Raw genomic sequence first — 19,263 nt, 5'->3', positions numbered from 1 at the left:
GAATGTTCAAAAAGATCACATTCTAATTACTTATAGCAAGGAACAGGTGCAGGGGATTAATTTGTTGAGGGCTGTCTTCCAAAAGGTTCATGTTGAGGTTGAGGTTGCTTGATGCTTATTCTGGTGGATTTTCTGGATGGCTCAATGGCGCCTGAAACCTGATCTTTCATATGCATGGTAAAACATTTGTAAAAGCTACTAAGCCTTTTCAAACAAGCCGGGAACCCAATCTGCAGCTAGCTATTACCAACAGCATGTAATATGGTCAAAAGTCAGGCTACAAGACATTCATAAGTGTTGGGACGAATTATGTGAGTCATGCCGGTATATTTTCTAAATGAAAACAAAACAGTGGAGAAGTGTGGCTCAATGGTTAGAGCAGCAGACCCTGATGCAGAGGTCTGGCCGGGGCCAGGGTTCAATTCCCGACGCGGCAGGGTCTTGGGCTCAATGTCCACGGACTTGATAATTCTCGCCTCGGTGCCTACTCTACTCATGGGTCCCCACTCTGCAACTCTGGCCAATAGCTTGCTTAATCTCCACAATGGCCTAAAGCGCTGGGATGCCTGGTTTCACCTTGGGGGTGCCCAGTAGGGAGCATCTCACAGGGAAAGCCAGGACGGGTTCCACAGCGGTATACAGCGCCAAGATGCCTGTCAGGTGATAGTGCGCTTTACAAGTATACATACATTACATTACATTACATTGTGATAGTCATGAGAGATGAGCTGTGGCAGGAATCCTGACAGTCATCCATCCCAAAGGCAGTCTCACAGGTCATGGTTTTGTGGGGTGAAGGGCATGAAATCATCTCACCAGGGGGAGGGGCATGAACGGAGGAGGCCGGTTCCCAGGAACTCTCTAAAGGTTCATAACACTTCCAATCTATAAAGTAATATAGTTTTCCCTGAGATTGTTTAGAGTTTAGGATACAGTGAACTTCGTGCTCTTTTTGGCCATTTTCCACAAGGGGTGGGCGTGGGGTATGTTTTCGTGTGGTGGGTGGTATGGCTTGATCAGTGAAACGCGAAACACTAGGTGGATAGTGTATTCAGGGGAAGTCATAGCTTGATGGTGGCTGGATTAATTATCTTGATAATGTCATAAGGACTACAACTGTGGTTGTAGTTTCCTTGGGCCTTCTAGTTGTGGGTGTTGTGTTGATAACCATACCCTGTCTCCTTTCTTGTATATAGGTGCTGGTATTCTATGCTTGTGCCTTCATGACCAATTTGGCTATTGCTAAACTTGTTCTAGTGTGTTTTTGAATCTCATGCAGTTGTTCTAATCTTTCTGTGACAGAAGGTAGCATAGTAGAAACTCCTGATATAACAATGGGAAGGGCCTGAGGATGTTGTTGTGACATGAAGAAGAAGGGTATGTAGTCTGTGGCTGATTGGGTGCTGTTATTATAAGTGAATTCTGCTAGGGGTAAGGACTGATCTCATTGTCCTGTGTAACTGGATATTAAGCATCTTGCTGTAGTTTCTAGGGATTGGTTGACCCGTTCTGTTTACCAAGGCTACCTTTATTCCTAACTTATCACAGTGTTCTCCAATATTTAGAAGTGAATCGATCTCCGTGATCTGAGATGATTTAAGTCGGTAGACCATGCAGTCTTACATTATGATCAATGAATATTTGACTAAATTCTGCGACGGTGGGTATCTTTTTGAAGTGGATGAAATGTGCCAATTTTTTTTTTGTTTTTGAAAATCTTTATTGCAGCATTCATTAGGTACAAGTATGGGCCTACAACCACGGGGGCTGGCCGCTAAACAGAAGCAAAACCTGATTTATCATGATTTACCAGAATTTAACACAGCTCCTCAGCCGACAACCCTGAGGTACGGCAGCGATTCAGAACGGATCTTGTACTAGAACGCATTGATACTTTACAGGAGATAATAAAGGTTTCATTTTATATTATTTAAACGAGCGGATCAGGTGCCATACATTATGAACAATAGGACACGGGGGACAGGTCAAGAAATCAAGATATGCAGATAAAAGAACCATTAATGGGATTCTGGCGTTATAACTTATGATTCAGAGAACAGAACAGTGCAAAATACATTTCCGTAGACGCCAGTACTCAGGACCTGCCCACCCAGGGTTCAACCGAACGTAAATCAAGGGCACTAAGTACCAGAGCTCGATAAGTCAAAATAAGGCACAAACCATACTGATCCAGAGGAATAAAGGGAGGGAGGGAAGAAAAGAAAGGCCATAGAAAATAAAAAAGGCAAAAAAAAACCTCCAACCCCCCACCCTGCACCCCTGCCGATGGCCTTGCACTAATTACCTATATCGTGAGTGATTATTTTTTCTAAATGGGTAGTCTGGCGTTTGGAAATTCCAATACGCTTTCCCTTCTGTGTTCTTTTAGTTAAAGGCATACCTTTGGGATATTAACGGCCCAATGGGCTCATAATGGGCTCAGAATACCTCCTGGAATACTGACTGAGCATGATTCACACTCTAGGGGTTTATAATATATTTGCCAGCGTGACCATACTTTTGTTAGATTGTCATTTAGTATGGGGCTGTGGTGAAGTGAAGTGCATGGGGGTCTACTATTAAGGATGATAATTTCACATGTCATGAATGGAAATGTATATATGTGTTTTTTCTCCTTATTTCCTCCATAGATCCTCTTGACCTGGTAATCCCAGGTGACAATCGGTACTGAAAAACCGTGAGTTTGGTAATACTAAACGTCTACACTGAGGTTAGGGTGCACCTTAGAGAGTGCATACCGCCCAGTGTTTGTCCTCTGGTCCTGATGAAAGCTCGGCCAAGTTGGCCCTAACGAGCAGAAACATGTCGACCTCGTGATCTGGATGATACGACCCAAATTTAAGGTCTACATCATCCATCTCACTCCCTTTTTAACCAGATGCTCACGCCGATCTTTATTAAAGTTTGGTTTGGATCCGCGTTTGCACCCTTTTACTTTTATCACTTTCTCACTTTATTCACTGTTTTTATATAACCCAGCTCCACTGCAGATGCAGGTGTCGTAGCACACCAGTTAGGTCTTTTACCTGCCCGGTGAAAATACCCGATGATGAAGCATGTCACCCAATAGGGGTGAGTGAGGGTAACATAATAAACAATTGTGATTTTCCACATTTCACTTCACCTTAGAATAATGTTCTTGTTTCTTCTTTTGATCACTCCTTTGTTGTTGTATGCATTTCAATTGGGGTATAGGAGTGTCCTTTGAGCCCTAACTCTCTTGTTGTTGTTACATATAGCCTAACCCCACTAGCAGCGTGCCTATCGCCCACTAACCTAAACCCTACAAGAAGGGAAAAGAAGAAGAAGAGTGGAGGAGGGCATATTCGTACGATGTTTCCGACCCCTTAATCCCCCCGCCCAACACAGAACCCCCCTTTCACAAAGGACGGATGTCGAGCTAGTCCTAAGAAAGACCACAGGGGGTACAGCGATACACCGCCCAGCCTCATTATTCAAACAATTGCAATTCAGGCGCCAATTACAGTAGTTCCAAATCATCCCAGGGTAACAAACTTAACCCTGACCCCTCCGAACCAGCACACGGACCATGCCCATCGAGTCCCATGAGCACACATACATGTCAGAAATAAAACGGAAGCCATCGAAAGTCAAGCCAGTACCACTTGTAGCTGTTAACTCTACTAAAAGTTCAAGCACTGAAAGTGTCCTTCCCCACGCTGGACCGTCTCGATGTTTCTCATCCCGGGATCGCAGAGTATCCAAAGGAGGAAGAGACCACCACACGATGAGGGGAGAGTCTATGGCATAGGTCTCCGGGGGGGGAACGCCACACGATACGTCCAAAGTCAATGACGATGTTAGGTACAGTGACACACTCACGGTCTCGGGGACGCAATCTTCCAGGGCGCCATCCGCTGATTCAAATATTCGCTTCTCTACTCGTTCCCTCACGGGGTCCTCACACAAAGGCAAAATGGCCGCTGCTTGAACGGCTGTAGAGTGTTGATTCAACCGTATGGCGGGGTCCGGGGCCCCGAGCAGAATCCCAGTTAGGCATGCATCCATTTTAGTCAAAGACACATCCATTTGCGAGCGAAACTCCCAAAGTTCCGACAGTGTCGATCTTAACGGTAGCCCAGATATCGTTTGATCCATTTTATCAAGTTCAGCACCAGTATCAATCAGCTCCCCGGGCGAAAACTGGTATTTCCAGGAGGGGCGAACAGGATCACGAGAGGGCAGGCGTAAACGGTGACCCGCCGTTATCCTCAGCCGCAATGACTCGGCGGAACACACGGGCCGGGGTCCCGACCTGCTGAGACCCCGCAGAAATCTATGCCGGGTCCGCGGGACGGGGATCCCCACCCTCAGTCAGCAAGCAGGTCACCTCTCTATCGATGCTGGGATAGGAAAACAATCGCCACCAAATTCGGGCATAGATGAAGTTTCCACTGCGATCGACCGGACCCTGCCGAGGTCCCCAGCCGATGTTGTTGCACTGCAGCTCAGCCTTGCGGATACTCGAGGCCCCGGCTTCACCGTCGGAACAGGCCACAAACTTCAACACGGTGTAAGTTCGTTCAATCAGCAGATAAAAACGTTGGGATTTCGCCATCAGAGAGAGGAACACTTCATACAAGCAGAGGCTGGGCGTAAGATCAGGATATTGTACAGGATCTTGCGGCGGAAGACGGAGATCAGCGGAGCCGGGAACCTAAGCAGCCATCTTGTTTACCGTCGTAGCTCCTCCCCCCCGAAATGTGCCAATTCTGATAACATGTCCACTACTACTAAAATAGTAGTGAAGGAATTGCTTGCTGGAAGGTTATTAATAAAATCCAGACTAATTTTGTGCTAAGGAACTGGGGATATAGGCAGAGGCTGTAATATGCCAGCAGGCGCAGTGTGGGTGTTCGGGTTTCGTGCACAAGGTTGGCAACCAGATACATATTCTTGTATATTCTTCCACATGTTATTCGATCAGAAGGTTTTTTGATAATTCCTTAGGGTTTTAGTTTTAGTTATACCTGGGTGCCCTGCTAATGCAGTCTTCTGATTCCATTGAATTATCTGACATGTTAATTCTATAGTAGGGATGTACAGTTTCTGAGAGTGAAGGAACAGCTTGTCTGTCATAGTAGGGTGAGGTCTTTTGATCCATTCTTCTGTCTTTAGTTTTATATATTCTTCATGTAAGGCCGCCATAAAGGTGTCACCCTCGCTGACTGCAATGATCTTTTCCGGTGGAATGATAGTAGGGGAGTCTGATGTGGAATGGGAAAAATGAGCATACCCCAATATAGAAAGAACATCAAACTGTAACTGCTTGGTCCCTGGGCGATAAGTGACGATAAAATCAAACCCACTAAAGAAATGCATGGGGGGGGGCGGAGTGTAGGAAGGTGGATATCTGACTATATGGTTACCCCCACTTTTTGCCTGGTGTTTTGCTGGTTTTTGACTTAGTTGGCCTGTGACCCTGCTTTTCAGGGCACCAGTCTATCGGTTTTCTTTATAAAATGGACTCCATGTACTTTAGGTACATACCAGATTGGTTACTGGGTCACCCTTGTGACCCCCTGTATAGTGTACCATAGGTACCCAGGGCATAGGTGCACCCTAGGAATACCAGGGGCTGCAGCATGTATTAGGCCACCCCTGGTTTGCCTTCCAAACTGACACCACAGGTCTGTTCACACAGCCTGGGTAAGGTGGTGTAATCACCCCTTACTTAAATATAGTCTACCTATATCTATATATACATACAGACACATATACACCTATAAGTCACTCCTATGGCAGGCCTTAATCCTGGAGGCAGAATGCTTGGTTTTATGTGAGAGGGTGCCCTAGCATGAGCTGAGCCCCTCTGCAGCTTTCCGAATCATCTCCTTATAGCTGTTCTATGATATTGCCTTACCATATACTCTTAAGTGCATTATAATCCTCGCGGTTAATGCTAATGTTGGTTTGACTTCATCAAAACATGTCGTGTAAGCTGTCAAACACTTTGGAATACTACCCCCCCCCCCTGCCAGTCCTGGCGGCGGCGGTAGCCTTCTAGAGGGAGAAGACATGTAGTTACTGGTTTACCTGGTTAAAGTTAAACAGAGCCTCAGCATCACGAAATGGATGCTGCTGCCACAGACACGAATCTGCCCTCCTGCTGCTGGACAAAACTCCAGCAGGGGAGGCCTGGACAATAGGTTTCCTTACAAGGAGGTGCTGGCACCTCCCCAGACAGGCTTTTGTGTATTGGGGCAGGGAGGGCTGCATTCAGTAAATGCTTTACAGACACTGCCTGGGGCACACAATGTGCTCCATGCATTTCCTAGTTCAAACCGGTTGCAGGGGCACTCTGCCCCAGCTCTGGCGCAAAACTGGACAAAGGGAAAGGGGTGTAACCACCCCCTTCCCAGGTCCACCCATAGGAGGGACCTTAAAGGTAGTCCAGCCCCTAAACTTAGTATAAGTATAGGAACTCAGTCCCTAGGACTTTAGATTACCCTGGACAAAACTCTGAAACATATATCCTGGACCTTCGACATTCCATTTCGACTGGAAGATAGAAGACATCTCCCTTGTGGTCAAGGAGTGACCACCCTGTTCAAACAGGCACCAACAGCAACTTTGAATGTCAGCATTTTTGAGGCTCTCACCAGATTCAGAAGAATCTGCGACACAGGACACAGACTTCCAGGCATCTTTGACCCCGACCTTCGCTCACAGCGAAGCTGAGACCCATGGCGGACACGAGAGATGTGGGACCGGAACTCCTGGACATCCTGCATTTTGCAAGCTGCACCTACTTCCCAAGGTAACTCAACGTAGTGCATAGGGGTGCTTGAAGCCCCATACCAAAGCACCATTTGCACCGAAGCTCAGAGGCCCCCACTCCACGAGTGGCCCGTGGGCCCCGCTTTTGCATTCCAGCTTGATGCATCTTTGCTGTTCCTTGCCCATTGGCTAGTGAGCCCCCAAAGACTTTTCTTTGAATCTAATTTGCTTTCCTGGTTGCTCCAGGCTTGCTCCAACTCCTCTATAAAGGAAAAGTTCCTCAGACCTTGCTGGTCTGCACCGAAGCCAATCTTGATACCCTGCTTGGGTTGCGTTTGCCAAGGCTTGTTGGGTCCAGTCCGGATACCGCAGTCAACTAGATCCTTTGTGGAATAGCTCTAATCCAGCTCCTGGTCATCGTCGACGCCTCCTGGTCCTCGTGGCTGAAGAGACAAGCTTCACCTCCTCACCTGAAATCACCCAACATTTGGTGGCATCTTCCTATCGCCGCCCTGGTCACTGGCAAGTGACCCAGACTCTGTCCCTTCTGCTTTCAGGTTCTACAGATCTTTGATTCACCCTTGGATCCACCCAGACACTTTTCCTCTGGTTGCCTGCAGCACTTCTTTGCAGATCTCCATTGAAATCTATGACGAAACCCGACACCAAAAGAGACCTATGCACCCGGCTTCCGTGGGTGAGGTAACACGAGTCTGGTAGTCTCGAGGGTATTGGCCCTCCTATTGTCAAAGTCCAAAAGGGTTCCATCGTAGTTTATTTAGAAGTGTCCTTAAATTGTAAATTTGCAACCTGTTAGTTTCCCATAGAAAGTCAATGGTAACCCGCGGCTGTGTTTAGACTGCATGCGGCTCCCGTGGGCCTCCTACTTCCTAACCTTTGGTTGTTTAGAGTAGCCCCAGTGATTCCACAGGCCCCAGGCCTGCTTTCTAATTCTCACATGGTTCTTATATCACTATTTTAGTATATGGTTTGTGAGGCCCCTAGGGCCTAACGTATACTGTGCAACTTATCTTATGCTAATTGAGTAACTTGTATTGTACTTTTATCTCTGACCTCATAAAGAGTGCAGAGGGGTTGTGTTTAGAATAAATACATATATATTTGATATATACCTTGTGTGGTGTGCTTTCATTTGGTACTCAAGGGATTATAATTGGTAAAACAACTCGCTTAATTCGCTCTCTGAAGTCTTAGCCTGAAGACTGCTCGTCACTGCTACTCCTAGGATAGCTTTCTATAAGGTTGACTTTACAACCACCATCCATAAGGGTCGATTAGACTGGTGCAAGGTGCCCACTAGAACTAGTGGACATCATATGCCAGGTTCTCTTTCAGCCACTGTATAGTTTAGATCCACTGGTAGAAGTTTTTTTTTAAATAAAAGGCTATGGGATGCATGTGGCCAGTTCTTGGTTTCTTTTGAGATAGAATTCCTCCTGTGGCTACTTGCTAAGCGTCGTCTTCGATGTAATAGGGCTGATCTGGATTGGGATGCTGAAGAATGGGTGCAGTGGTGAATTTAGTTTTTAAAAGCTGCAATGCCTGATTGTCTTCTAGAGACCACGCAAATGATTGCCACTTTCTTTAGCAGTGTGGTATCGGCACCACTATCTCTGAAAAGTGCGTGATAAAGCAATGATAAAAATTGGCGAAGCAAAGCATCTGTTGAAGTTGGCCAATTGATAATGGCTTCTTCCTTTTTAGGGTTCATTGTGATGCCTGTCGGAGATAAGTAATACCCTAGAAACTCTACTGACTGTACATGGAAGGAACATTTATCTAATTTAGCAAAGAGAGTGTTTTCTCTAAAGTGCTGCAAGATGGCACATACATGGTGTACATGTTCTGAGTTTGAGCAAATCAGAATGCAGTCTATGTAGACGACTGCACAAACATCCAAAAACTGCCTCAAGACCTCGTTAATGAAATATTGAAATCCTGCAGGAGCATTACACAGCCTGAAGGGCATATCAGTGTAGTCAAACAGCCTGAACTTAGTCCTAAAGGCAGTTTTCCATCCATTGGCTTCTCGCACACAGATTAAGTGGTAAACTCCCCGTAAATCTAGTTTAATGAAAATGGTGGAATTTCTGACCTGATCAAGTAGCACCAACATTAACGGGAGAGGATAGATCTTCCTAATAGTCACCTTATTGACGCCCTATAATCCACACAGGCCTAAACTTCCAATTCTTCTTGGGTACAAAGAAGAGTGGGGAAGACACAGGAGAGGTGGAGTGGAGTATAAGACCTATCTCTGATAGTTCATCCAGATATTTTGCGCAGATATTGAGTTTCAGGTTCTGTCAATGTGTAAACTTAGTTGCAGGGCAGCACTGCTCCAGGGAGGAGCTCTATGCGACAATCAAAGGATCTGTGTGGGGGCAGTTGGGTGGCTTTCACAGAGCCAAAAACATCTTGAAAGTCCTGGTATTCTTTGGGTAGTTCAGGGTTTTCTATTCCTTGGACCAAGGCACAATGCAGAAGTATTCCCACCTCTGAAGCCTCTTTGTAGCAGGTAGTAGTGCAGAATGGTGGGTCCAAGGTTACAGTGCGGTGTACCCAATCGATTTTCAGGTTATTGTGTTCTAGCCAAGGTACTCCCAAAATGACCCCAAAGGTGGGAGTGTCTATTAGATCAAAGGCAAGTCATTCAGTGTACCCATTATCACACACTAAGGTCAGAGCCTCTAACTGAAAACAAATTAGTCCAAAAGACAACTCTGAACCATATACTGCTCGCACAGGCTTGGTTTTTCTTTCAGAACTTTTGTGAGCCCGAGCTTGGCAGCTAGGGTCAAATCACTGAAAATGCCCATGGCCCCTGAGTCAATAAGCAGAGATATGATGTGCCTACGCTATGGGGATAGGATTACTGTGACTCAGATAGTCAGATGCTGTGGAATTCATGTTCCTACATTGGTCAGATATTGTGAGATCTGTATAGCTTCTCTCGATGAAACGATCTCCCTTCTGGTCAAGAGCCTTAGCTTTCCTTGTTCTTGATCGACCTCTACACTAGCCACAGCCTTAGTCTTTTTTAATTTTGCAGAATATTCCCATGTGAAATGACCAGCTTTACCACTATTAAGACGTAGGCTTAATTTGTGGCGACGTTCCTTTCCCATATTAGAAAGTGAACCCCTTATACCTCCTATATGCATAGGTCCAGTTTACTTTCTGACTCCTTCTTCTCGGTTTTGTTTATTTATTTATTTAAAACATTTGTATAGCGCATCTGTCACCTGGCAGGTATCCTGGGGCTGAGAGATTGCTCCTAAGGTGAAAGTGAAACGGGGGGCTAGGAACGAGTAACGGTGAGGGATTTAGGGGAAGAGCCAGGTTTTAATCCGATTCTAAAAGGGAGGAGTTGTGGGATTTGGCGGATGTCGACCGGCAAACTGTTCCAGAGTTTAGCGGCAGCCACTCTGAAGGATCTTCCCCCCCATCCTTACCTTGTTGAATCTGGGTACCGTGACAAGGCAGGCTGAGGTGGATCGGAGAGTTCTGGTGGGGGTGTACCAGGAAAACATTTTTTGTAGGGATCTGGGGCCAGTTCCGTGTAGTGCTTTAAAAACAAGACAAAGTGCTTTAAAAGCTATTCGCTGCTTCAGTGGGAGCCAGTGTAGCTCGGCTAAGGCTGCTGTGGCCGAGGATCTTCTGGTCCATCCGAGAGCAAGTTTGGCTGCGGCCGACTGGACTCTTTGGAGTCTGTCCAGTAGAACAGCTGGGGACTCTAGCAGAAGTGCATTACAATAGTCAAGGCGACTAAGGATAGTGCACCTGACTATTAGTGCTCGTGCCTGTGTGGGAAGTAGTGGCATAATTTTGCGTAAAGAACGCAATAGGGCCGAGCAGGTGGAGACTGTTAATTACCTGCGTTTCCATGCTAAGTTTGTCGTTTAACATGACGCCCAAGTTGCGGACACTAGTGACCGGCTGTGGTTTTTCTGGGGTTTCCGGGGGCCAGAATTCCGTAGGAAATAGACGAGGAATCCGGCTCCCGGCGCAGAACAATACCTCGGTCTTTGAGGAATTGAATTGCAGGGAATTATTGTGCAGCCAGTCGGCTGTGTCTCTCAGGCAGTCGTGGAACGATTCCATGGGAATTGAGTCTTCCCCCTCCCAGGAAAGGATAAGTTGGGTGTCGTCCGCGTAGTTTATAGTTCTTAGACTGTGGGATTTAATCAAAGTAACTAATGGTTTCAAATAAACGTTAAAAAGGATCGGGCTGATGGACGAGCCTTGGGGCACCCCGAGAGGTACCGGGGAAAAGGCGGATTGAAAAGGGGGGAGGGACACAGCCTGTTTCCTATCTCGCAGGTATGAGTGGAACCAAAGCAACGCGGTGCCGTCGACCCCTGCCTCTTTGAGTCTTTTTAGCAGAATCACGTGGTTGACCGTATCGAATGCGGCAGACAGGTCCAATAATATCAAGGCCACTGCGTGGCCCCTGTCTGCACGCATACGAAGTTTTATCATGGCTGTAAGCACCGCTGTCTCGGTGCCATGGGCTGGACGAAATCCAAACTGGAAGTCGTCCAGAATGTGATTCTGCTCCAGATGTGTCGATAGACAGGAGCTAACCCAGCGTTCCACAACTTTCACCGGGAAGGGTAGGAGCGATATGGGCCGAAAGTTGGATAGACACTCAGGGTTCAGTGAGGGTTTCTTCAGCAGTGGGGTGATAAGTGCTTGCTTCCAGGGGGTAGGGACAGATCCGCAACACAAAGGATTGGTTGCAGATCCTGCGAAGGGTGTGGAAGAGTTCAGTTCCACACGCTTTCCAAGTTTTTGGAGGCAGCGGGTCAAGGGGGGACCCAGAGGTGATTCCGTGTGTCATTCTCTCGAAGTCTGTTTCCGAAATAAGGGGGAGGACTTGCAGACATTCCCTGGGTAGGTGTCCTGGGCTCAGCGAACACCCGGGGGCGTAGGAATTATTTTGCGGAGGGGTGGTGTTTAGTTTGTTAATGATGTTCTCAATTTTTTCCTTAAAAAACAGTGCGAGATTATCGCAGAGTGCCTGTGTAGGAGGGATAGTTTTTTTGGCACAGTCGGGGTGGATGAGGTTATCAAGAATCTGGAAGATGCTTTTGGGGCTATTTGCGGCATTGACTATGGTGGAGCAGTAGTAGGTGGCTTTGCTCTCAGCGATGGCAGATTTATATTCTAGGAGCTTGTTTTTCCAGATAATTTTATTTGTGTCGCAGTAGCCGTGTCTCCACTTCCTCTCTGCCTGTTTACAGGCTAGTTTGAGGGATTTCAGGGAGTCGTTAAACTATGGGGCAGAAGCTCTGCCTTTAGGTTTGCATCTTTTTAATGGAGCTAGGGATTCCGTAGTAGATAATATCCTCGTGCAAAAGGTTTTGTAGTTGTCGACCGAGTTAATAGGGGAGAAACTGTCTTCCACATTAAATATGGTGGTGATAGAGCTCAATTTTTCCAGAGCTTTCCAGTCTCTGTACATAAATTCTGATGGGGCATTATGATTCTTTAATCTAGTTTTTGTGCTAGTAATGTAGAATTCAAGAAGAGAATGATCCGTCCAGTTCATGGGCAGAACGTCATTCAGGTGTACTAGTTGAGGACTGGAAAAGATGAGGTCAAGTCGATGGCCTGCTGAGTGGGTGGGTTGCTTAACCAGTTGGTAGAGTCCCACACTTTCGCAAGAGAGCAGGAGGTTTTCTAGACCAGTGTCAAGATTACCGTTTGGCAAAAGGTTGAAGTCCCCTAGGATAATTAGTTTATTGCGGGAGGTTGCCATATTCGTGAAGGTGGTGAGTAGTGCTTGCTGTTGTTGGGAAGTAAAAGTCCCTGGAGGACGGTAGCAGATAATTGCCGTAAAAATTCCTCCCGAATGGCAATTTATGGAAAGGCCAAGGATCTCGGTGCCGGCGACTGAGTCCATGTCTATGGTGTTAATATGCCAGGAGGCTCTGTAGATAATACCTACTCCATCACCGCGGCCTTTGGGTCTGGGAAGGTGCAAAATTTTAAAATCCTGAGGACATGCCCATGCTAGTTCAATATCACAATCTGCATGGGTCCACGTTTCAGTTAAGAAAAGGACATCCAAATGATGAGATTCAATAAGTAGATGAATTTCGTTAGCATGTTTAGGCAGTGACCTGACATTCAAAAGGCCTCCCAGGAGTAGACCTTTATTTACGAAGTCATGCAGTGGAAAGGCGGTGTCAGCAAAGATGGGCTGACCTTCATGAGTGAATTCTCGAAGGTTGAGCAGGGTTTCACGAGTATAGCGCGGGGGCTGTGTGAAAATTTGAGCAGAGTTGTCTGCGCTAGTCGCGGTCTCGTCGCGGACGAGCGCATACGAGCTTGCCTTAAGCGCGCCTTCGGCACGCCATAGACGTACCCGCTGCGCTTCCGGCATAGACTCATGCTTTATAGTGGATGCTCGGGCGTCGGAGTGGGGGCGTGGCCAGCAGAGGTGGGCGTGTCTCGTGGCTCCCTCGAGCGAGGTAATGGCGGCGGAAAACGAGCATTTTGGCCAAAGACAGCAATTAGATCAGCTGCTCGGCGTAGTTGGGGTGGGTGCCAGGGTCTGTGCAATGTGCAGAAAACAGTTTTAAAAACACAAGATACAATGGTTAAAAACGAATAATTTCAATGTTCACGCTCCCGGCTTTTCGCCTCAGGAGTATCTCTATCAGTAGAGCAGCGCAAGCGATCAGCGCGCTCTATTTATATCTGTGAGGGGGGGCGTGGCCAGCAGAGGTGGGCGTGTCTCGTGGCTCCCTCGAGCGAGGTAATGGCGGCGGAAAACGAGCGTTTTGGCCAAAGACAGCAATTAGATCAGCTGCTCGGCGTAGTTGGGGTGGGTGCCAGGGTCAGTGCAATGTGCAGAAAACAGTTTTAAAAACACAAGATACAATGGTTAAAAACGAATAGTTTCAATGTCCACGCTCCCGGCTTTACTCTTGTGTCACTGCGAGATTGGTCAGCTTTCGCTTGCCCAATCAGTGATCTAGCCTAAGCACAAGATCAATAAATTCTGCACAATCATTGGGCAGAGCAACGATGTGAGAGAGGGAATCTTTATGGTCATCTCTTAACCCTCAATAGAATAAGGATGTTCTATTCTCATCCAGCCAGCACGTTTCTGCCACCAGTCGATTGAAAGTAGTGATATAAGTCAGCAGGTCCTTAGAACATTGTCGTAGGTTAAATAACTCATTGTCACTTGCTTGGATAAAAAATGTTTTGCAAATAACTTAGTCTTGGCAGCCTTAAAAGCAGAATAGTTGTACAATAGGGCATCATTTGTTTCTATTAAAGGAATGGTCCAGTTAGCAGACACACCTCCCAAATAAAAGATTTCAAACGCTACTTTAGCAGCATCACTGGGGAATGCCTGAGGTTTGCATAGGAAATGTCATTGGTATTGACTCATAAAGGTTGCAAATTTAGTACTGTCGCCATGAAAGCATTCTGGAGCTGCTAAGGGCACAGGACTGGGTGTAGAGACAGACACATGTAGATTCTGGTCAGTAGTTGTAAACACCCTCTCTGAAATGGTTCTCCAAACACAACCTGGGTCAAAACTGGGCAACTATCCTTTGGTTTGGTATCCCTACAGTGTCTGAAATGTGTCCCCTCTCATTGCAACTGTTCCTTAAGTGTTGCATTTTCTACTTTAAACCTATTCAGATTCATTTGAAACTGCTGCATTAACTCTGACAGATTGCTAGCGTCATTGAGGTCCCCTGATAAGGCATGTGGTAGATCGTCCATACATTTTTGGTTCTGATTGGTCATGGTACCACCCAAAAGGATTGTTAGGTGTGTGGCTTAGCCTTCTGTCATAGGTCACCAACTGGATCCCAGATTATTCCAATGGGGCGGCGACGCTACTTCCCGAATCCTCCAGAGACTTGCCCTCGGTTTACAGGAGGAGAACTGCTCCAGTAGCAAATACCAGGGAGATTGGGATGGAGAGAGCAAGTAGAGTCAAAGAAGCTGTGGTTCGTCTAATCAACAGCAACACTGCAGCAGGCATTCACACCAGTCTAATGAATGCTATCAGGCTTTAGTCTACTATTAACTCTATCTCTTAAGATATCACCTCACAAAAGCTTTTCAAATCTCAATCAACCTTTAGTTTTGTTGTTATTTTTTTCCATTTAGATTGTCTGTAGACGTTCCTTTATCAAACTTTTTGAAACTGTAGTGAGTATGATTTCCGCATCACACCCTCAGGCAAATTTGGACGGGGTTTGCTTCACCTAAGTCCTCTATGGTAGAGCCTTTCCAATAGTGTGTACAAGTTGAACAAAAACACTTGGTACTTTTGTTTGCAGCACGTAGTAAAATCAAGTTTGTTAATGCATCTCTTCTTTTCTTCTTCTTTTTTCTACCCAGGTGCAAGACTAATGCAGGACATTCTTTGTGGTGAGGTTGAAGTGGGAGGATCAAGGGATCTGGCAAGACAGAGTCCTGAGAGCTGGGAAACAAGTAAGTGGCAGGCAAAGAGGCTGAGAGAATGGAAGGAGTGTAGACGGTCTTTAAAGAAGACTGCTTTAGAATGTTCATAATGGTCACATTCTAATTTTCTGTAACAAGGAACAGGTGCATATACTTAACTTGATGAGGCTGCTTTCTAGAAGGTGCTTTAGAATGTTCACAAAGGTCGCGTTCTAATTTCTTTTAGTAAGGAAGAGGTGCAGATGATTAATTCGAGGAGGCTGCCTTCTAGAAGCTGTTTTAGATTGTTCACAAAGGGCACATTCTAATTGCTTATAGCCAGGAACAGGTGCAGGGGATTAGTTTGATGAGGGCTGTCTTCCGGAAGGATCTCGTAGAGGTCATCTATGCTGGCTGCTTGATGCTTATTCTGGTGGATTTTCTGGATGTTTCTGTGGCACCTGAAACCTGACCTTGCATATGCATGGTAAAACATTTGTAAAAGCTAATAAGCCTTTACAAACAAACCGGGGAACACCAGCTACAGGTAGCTATTACCAATAGCATGTAATATGGTGAAAAGTCACAGTACAAGATGTGTGTGTTGGGACGAATGGTTTGAGTCATGCCGCTATATTGTGATAGTCAAGAGAGGTGAGCTGTGGCAGGGAACCTGACAGAAGGGTGTCAACCTATCCCCTACTCTGACCCCATAACAGCAGAGTGACAGGTGCCAGTTATTGGGGCAGCTTGCCTCTCTGTTCTTCCTCACCTCAAGACTCTCACCAGTCATAAAGAAATAGATAGTATGTGTTAGGTGTAGACATTGTTTTAACATTGGAAATTAAGATTTTATGAGCTTTCCTTGAATTTTTTTATATCTTTCTTTTGTTTATCAATATGTTAATAACAAAACAAGGGGAGGGGGCAATACCACAAATTGCTCTGTTCACAGAAGTTCCTGAGTTTGATGCCACCAAGCCTCAATACCACATCCAGTGGACTAAGTCAGAATTACTATCCTTTTCCAAAGATAACCCAGATATTAGACAAAATCCTAAGGAGTGGTATGCTAGGATGGAAAAGATATTGATGATTAAGGAGATGCCATTCAATGATATTGAACAAATGTTTTCATGCATTTTACCCCGGGGGGAAAGTGTACATATGAGGACACTACTGTCCCTGAACTACATTGGGAAGATATACAACATGTTCGGAATAATAGAGATGCAGATATGGGCAAAGTACCTAAAATTATATAAGGCTACTCTCAAAATCATTGCTAAGGATATAACAAATAGTGCCCTATAAATGGTTGCATTGGCAGAAATTGAATAGTTTCAAGCAGGCAAAAGACATGAATGTCTCCACTTTCTTTTCTAAATTACAAAACATTTTTGCAACTCATAGTGGCATGGACGTATCAGATGTGAGAGCTCAGTAGGCATTATAAAGTTGTATTCTAAACGATTTACAGGATGAGATCAAGAAGTGCATTCATATGTATGGGCCCACCCGGGGAGTTAAGCCCCTTATTGAAGTTCTGACTATTGCACAATATAACGAAGACAAGCAGGCCTAGGAGAAGGCATCTAAAGATAAAAAAATAAGTAAGAAATGAAGAGTAAGCAGTTATGATAACAATCTTAAAGGGGAAGAGGTGGACACATCCCATATAATGGTTAAAAGGGTTAAGGACAAGGATAATCAGCACCCATCAATAGGATTCAAAGTGGGCCCATTGATAATGAATGTCACCACTGCAAGTTTCCCGACCATTTGGGTACGGGAGTGTCCTGATTTACAGGGTGGTCAGAGGGATAGGTTAGTACAGAGGCGACAACCACAAAGGGGAGCAGGAAATGGCACAAATAGATGATTCCAGTCATACCAGAATTATTAAAACACAGAATACTAAGGTGACATCTTTCATGACACGGTAATTTTTTTGCTAAGAAACAGATGGTCACAGTTCCATTACCAGACTGGGACTCTGTATAATAGAGGGGGCCCAGAGGGGATGGGGAAATGGTGACTATTCCAGTAGATCCAGATGGGCCATACATTAAGGCTACTGTACAAGGGGAAAGACTAACATTCTTGGTAGATATTGGTGCTACCAAAGTCTCAATGTCAAATAGATTGATCGCACATGCACACCTCTCAAGATAGTAAAACACAGCTGTGGGATGCTCAATTGTCCCCATAAAGAGTCCTGTTTCTGTACATTTGATGTATAATGTAGGGTCCATTATGGATAAATACTGCTTTGTATTAACAGACAAATACCCATTAAATGTATTAGGGACAGATCTATTGAAGAAATTGCATGCTAACATTTATTTGTACCACTAATGGTGTTTTCTTAGAATGTTCTGAAGATACACCTCCCCTGCAGGCATATGTAACAAGAACAAAAACGGTGTTGCCTGATTGGTTGTATGATAGGGTGGAAAAAAGAGTTTGGGCATGTGATAAAAATAATGTTAGAAGAATGCATATGGCCCCAGGGCATGTAACCTTGAGGGTGGGAGTCCAGTTACCACGTATCCCCCGATAACGCATTCCCCCTGAAGGAGAACAAGGCCTGCAATTAGTGATACAAGACCTCATTGGCATCGATGTCATAAAACAAACACAGGGGTTCTCCGCGTAATAGTCCTATACTCCCTGTTTTTTAAAAAAAACGATAACCCGCACATTCCAGATTTTTGGAGGTTCGTAGTTGACCTTTGCTAGATTAACAAAATTGTGCAGCCCCGTTTTTCCGTTGTTCCGAACATTTCTACAGTATAGGCTGGGATTCCACTGACAGCATGCCTCTCCTCTGTTACTGCTTTATAGAATGCTTTCTTTTCTATATATTTGCATGAAGATTCACAATATATATTCAGTTGCACATTTCGGAATATGAGCTGTTGTTATACAAGAATTCCACAAGGGTACACAGAAAATCCTTCCATTTACTCACAAGCACATAAAACACAGTTAGACAATATTCACCCTACACCTGACACTACAGTCATACAGTATATTGACAATATTAGGATTGCCAGCACCTCTGAAGATGCATGTATTACAGATAATGTGAATATATTGAATTTCCTAGCACAATATGGACGTAAGGTTTCCCCTGAGAAATTGTAATTTGTTCAACAGTAGGTTGCCTATTTGGGACACTTCCTATTGAAAGGGTGGAGCTGTCTGGATCCTCGGAGAATGCAAGCAAAATTGCAACTACAGCCTACACAAATACAACAGCAGTTGCTATATTCTAGAAGTTTTTAACCTGAGTTTTGGACAGGCTGTGAACTGTAAATTCTTTTAAAGATATGTTTTATATCTAAATAAAGATTATTATTATTATTATTATTACTTGGCAACAAGGACACACATGCCAGTAAATCTATTCTGACTTAGTAGGTCACAAAGAGGCTGTGTCTGAAAATATCTTATGGGTTTAAGGCACCTGCTGCAGATATCTCTGTGTGCCTATTACATCTATGGGGTAATAGTATTGAAATTGCCCTTGCTTGAGGTATCTGTTTGGCTAGTCCCAGTTTTTACTCACAAAGTAGCATAAGAGGATTCATGTGTCTATGCAAAGCTCATTGTGTAACATGCAGATCATATATTTCTATGTTGCAGATAAGCTGTTGACTGATTTCGACAAGAGACCCTTTAGTTACTTCCAGTTTATAAATTGCAACCCTTATAATACAGTGAGCTATGTACCAGCATAAATGCCCTGCAAACTAAAAGGCATGGATTTAAAATCTTATCTTTTTATCAATCTGTCGTTATTCTAAGGATGCTTAAACAGGTTTCTTTGGATAGTATTAAAGTCTTATTACTACAGATATGTATTAAATCTTAACTTAGCGTTTTTCCTGACCATGACATCCTCACAAATAATAGCTACCACTATAGACGATAGGCGACCCTTACATTTCTTACTCTCATTGTGTTCTGTAACATTTACTGAGGAGATTTTCACACGTTTGATTTATTGTTAATGTATAATGTGTATACAGGTGAACATAATGTGCCCTTTCA

This window comes from Lissotriton vulgaris, chromosome 10 (assembly GCF_964263255.1).
Source record: "Lissotriton vulgaris chromosome 10, aLisVul1.2, whole genome shotgun sequence".
In the NCBI taxonomy this organism is placed as follows: Eukaryota; Metazoa; Chordata; class Amphibia; order Caudata; family Salamandridae; genus Lissotriton; species Lissotriton vulgaris.
Note: the sequence above shows the minus strand (reverse complement) of the source record.